At 40.8% G+C, this 4,711-nt stretch overlaps 1 protein-coding gene across 1 annotated transcript in view; it reads right to left on the bottom strand.

The window, feature by feature from the left end:
- CHRM2 (cholinergic receptor, muscarinic 2) overlaps nucleotides 1-4,378 on the bottom strand; it is an 18,817-nt gene extending 14,439 nt beyond the window's left edge. Inside the window, exon 1 of the mRNA XM_010291259.1 lies at nucleotides 4,298-4,378. The gene's annotated coding sequence lies outside the window, so the exon portion shown is untranslated. The remainder of the gene's footprint in view (nucleotides 1-4,297) is intronic.
- Nucleotides 4,379-4,711: the final 333 nt, after the last annotated feature.

Below are 4,711 nucleotides of genomic sequence, written 5' to 3'. Positions count from 1 at the left end.
TTTCCCTGAGCACTTCGAAATGCAGAAAGCCAAAGAGGTTCGTGCAGTCCCATATAAACCTCTTAGCGGGTCTAGCAGGGAGCGATGCTGTCATGACACACTATGGTGCTGCCCTCCCACTTGTGAAGAATACTGGGGGTGCGGCTGATCAGTGGGTCTACCAGACAACTTAGAGAAAGAGTCCTAACCTTCACCAGCTTTCCTCTGAAGTTTGTTAGAAACTGTACTGACTACTCTAAAATCATCAGTTTTGCTCCCTTTTTGAGAATGATCACTGGGGTGCAGTATCCTTTATATAATACCCTTTGTGTAAGAGAAGTAATGGAAATTGTTTTGGATGAGAAATGCAGGAGACCTGTGAGTGGAGAATCAGGAGACATAATCAGTCCGGACTGATGTGTTCTGCCCATCTGCGTGTTTGATTATGAAGTGAGTCAGATCCATCTGAGCAGGAATTGTTTTTAGTAACTATAAAGAGTGGTGTATTGTGAGGGTAGTTTGAAGGGACGACCTTACAACAGCAGAGAAGTAGCAGTATATTTTTAACAATACAAAAGTATCCAGCAATAGCAGAGCAATAACAGGGCTGAGTGGAGCAGAAAATGGCAGTAATTATATCTAATTTATGTAGATATAATAAATAATTATATTATATGTAGAATATATGTGTATGTTCAACTATTTCTTCATAAGCATATTACACCAACACATTCACTGCACACAGTAGCAATGAGACACCCCCCAAGTGAGAAGGCAGAATCAGGATGGGAAAAATGATTTTCCATTGCTGAAGTTGTTGGTTCTCTGCCACTCCTAGAGTTTGAGGCTGAACACAGCTTCAATAACGCCACGCTGATTTGCAGATGTCTTGTACTCCAGTCATATATGCCTTGTGATACTCTTTGAGAAATCAATGGCTCAAAGGTGCATTTCACAGCTCCTTGCTCTCAGTCACTCATGCTATAAGCCTGTGACTTCAAAGGGACATCTGAAAGGAAATGTTTGGAGGAAAAAAAAAGAGAAAGATTGTCTGCTTGTCCCTTTTTCTTTTTCTGCTCATGATATAATAGGCTTAAGATACTTTGGTGTAAATGCTTCTCAGTTGGTTATTTTTTCCTCCTTATTTTACAAAGACCACAAAAAGAAATTGGCAGTGAAGAAGGAAACAGCTGTGTGGTGCCAATCCAGATGCTGTCATCTTAGAATGGGCTCGTCAAAGTGGAGGCAAATGACTTTCCATCTCTGAGCAGGCTCCTTGGGTTGAGCTGGAAGACGTCCAAGATAGCGACTCTCAGAATTTTTCATATCAGGACTTTCAGCAGTAACATATGCAAAAGCATAGCCAGTGATAAAGTAAGAAAGAAGTAAGAAGTAAGTAAGGTTAAGGGGGCAGATTGTCTTGAGAGCCATCATGTGGCACATACAGGACAACCAGGTGGTCAGGCCTGGTCAGAATGGGTTTATGAAAGACAGGTCCTGCTTGACCAACCTGATCTTCTGTGACAAGGTGAATTGTTTAGTGGCTGAGGGAAAGGCTGTGGATGTTGTCTACCTAGACTTTAATAAAGATTTTGACAACATTTCCCACAGCATACTCCTTGAGAAATGGGATGTTCATGACTTGGACGGGTGTACTCTTTGCTGGATAAAAAACTGGCTGGATGGCTGGGCCCAGAAGAGCTGTGGTGAATGGAGTTAAATCCAGGTGGCAGCCAGTCACAAGTGGTGTTCCCAGGGCTCAGTATTGGGGCCACTTCTGTTTAATGTCTTTATCAATGATCTGGACAAGGAGATCGAGTGCACCCTCAGAAAGTTTGCAGATGAGTGGGAGTGTTGATCTGCTTGAGGATAGGAAAGGTCTTCAGTTGGATCTGGACAGGCCGGATTCACAGAATCACAGAATCACAGAATCACTAGGGTTGGAAAGGACCTTCAAGATCATCAGGTCCAACCATTAACCCAATGCCACCATGACCACGAAACCATGTCCTGAAGCGCCACATTCACATGTTTTTTGAACACTTCCAGAGATGGCGACTCCACCATCTCCCTGGGCAGCCTGTGCCAATGCCTGACCACCCTCTCAGTGAAGAAATTTTTCCTAATATCCAATCTAAACCTCCCCTGGTGCAACTTGAGGCCATTTCCTCTCGTCCTGTCACTAGTTACTTGGGAGAAGAGGCCAACACCCACCTCACCACAACCCCCTTTCAGGTAGCTGTAGACAGCGATAAGGTCTCCCCTCAGCCTCCCCTTCTCCAGACTGAACAACCCCAGTTCCCTCAGCCGCTCCTCATAAGACTTGTGCTCCAGACCCCTCATCAGCTTCGTTGCCCTTCTCTGGACACGCTCCAGCACCTCAACATCCTTCTTGTAGTGAGGGGCCCAAAACTGAACACAGGATTCAAGCTGCGGCCTCACCAGTGCCGAGTACAGGGGCACGATCACTTCCCTACTCCTGCTGGCCTCACTATTTCTGATACAGGCCAGGACGCTGTTGGCCTTTCTGAGTGTAAATGAGGTTCAGTTCTAAATTCGGTGCATTTCAAGGCTTTAAACATGTTATCCATAACATCAATGTCCTCCATATAAATGAAGTCCTAAATGGCTTTCATAAAGTGACTGAAGTGTATCTTTTTTGGGGTGGGAGCTGGGGGTTTGGGGTATAAAAATATATGTAAATTAGGATTAAACTCTTATTTACATTTTTAATGAGTTAATTTGGGATTTTTGTTTTAGTCTGTGATATGTAATGCAGTCACATTGAATGGCTGATGCACTGAACGACACTGAATGGTTAAAATGCAGACACTCTTGTTTGTAGAAAGACATAATGGAGGGATTTACAGTCAGGTTAACATTTAACCTCTTAATCTTCTTAATGTTATGGTTTGAAAATACCCTTTAAACTTAATTATCTGCTTCTTTATATTTACTACTTAGCAAATGAGTACTTAAAAATGTCAATCATCTCTCTTTACAGAGTTCTATAATAATTTTGTATCCACTCATAATGACACTGGTCATCTTAAGCAAATGCCACTGAACCCACCACACCACTGATAGCATCATTTACTCTCTTCTTAATTGTCTGAGGTTTGCATATCCCGGACCACGTAATTCAAGGGATAGTGTGATTTCCCCTTTACCCCACCATATATTAGAGGTATTTCAAATCTAAATAGATTATAGTTCTGCATATAAATGAAGATCCTTTTAGTAACCTAGGTAGTAAAAATCTCAGTAAATAAATGGGTATGGGTGACATTGTCCTGAAAAAATAATTATTCCAGAAAAATGCGTAAATTATTAATGTTTACACAAATAGAAAATAAATCTCAGGTAGTAACTTAGTACGGAGTCTACATAAGACACAAACTATATCAGTACATTATATATACTTTCATATCGATTTCTCAAGTGTTTGGAAGAGCAGGCAACAATTTTTGATTTTTTTTTCATGGAGTTGAGTTTCGACAGTTGCCAGTCTGACTGTCAAGTGCAACAGAAATTTGAAAATGGCATTGGTGTAACTATGTTTTAAGGATGGACCCTGTTGGAATACATGGCAAGGAAATATTTATCAACACAGCATCCAGTGGTATCCAACACCCTGCCTTGTAATATCAGCTAATATGATCCAGGTTGACCATTATCATCAGCTAGGAGGTCAATGGAGAATGACAGCACAATTAGGTCAAAAAATAACTGGATATCTTCCCACTTCTCATACTCCTGCATACAGGAATAAGGAGCTCCATGGGGGCCTAGGAACTCTCTGCTGAGACAGAAAGGAAAGTGAAGAATGGTACAATCGCTGCTTCATTCCCCTCAACAATCTTGCTTACTCTTCTAAGACCTGACACAAGGGATGTCTCAGTTATCCACACAGGCTGGAAACAGGCAAGGGACCAAAAAACATGTAAGATGTGGAAAAATAGAGGACAATTCCTTACGCGCATCTTACACAACACGGAAGTGTATTAATTTTTTCTTTCATTATCTCCAAGGTAGGTATTGCAAATGCATAATCCATTTAGATCAAAGATAGCACATTTGAATTGCATCAGCTGTGCATAGGAGATCAAGCATCCAAAAGACGGCATTCCCCAATAACATAATTATGTATGGTAATAAGACAAATGTCTCTTCTAGCTACCCCTGATGGGTCTTGTGATTTACTTAATTCATACTCCATACTTCTGCACAATCTGTTTATAAATGAACATAGTAATACAGGTCATAGTTATTTTCAACTACAGATTTGGCAGAGAGATTAAAAGAACAGAACTCTTACACTTTTTCTGGGAGAATCTCTTCTTGCTGCCTTGTAGTTTGCACAGGTGAAGGGGTTTGTTGTTTCACATTGATGGATTGGTTTAGTGCTCCAGATGATAGTGAGAAACTGATGCAATTTACCTTGAACTAAGCAGAGCCAATATGCCTTAAACTCCCACGTAAAGTACACGTGTATTTCAAACACAAATAGAAATTTGAATATCCGGCATTCTAGCAAATTTGTCATGAACCTGCTGCACATAACTTGCAATACCTTCTGTTCTTTCAATACTGAGAAACAGGATAAAGTTTGAGGACAAGTATAATAGTGATCCAGTCTATTCTGATGCAAAGACTGTACTGGTATTTGGCTGAGAATAAAAACAATATAGTAAAAGGAGAAAAACTCATAGGTTTCATAGTTTCTCTTTTG

Source organism: Phaethon lepturus, unplaced genomic scaffold (assembly GCF_000687285.1).
Source record: "Phaethon lepturus isolate BGI_N335 unplaced genomic scaffold, ASM68728v1 scaffold15350, whole genome shotgun sequence".
NCBI lineage: Eukaryota > Metazoa > Chordata > Aves > Phaethontiformes > Phaethontidae > Phaethon > Phaethon lepturus.
This window is presented reverse-complemented; position numbering and strand designations above follow the sequence as displayed.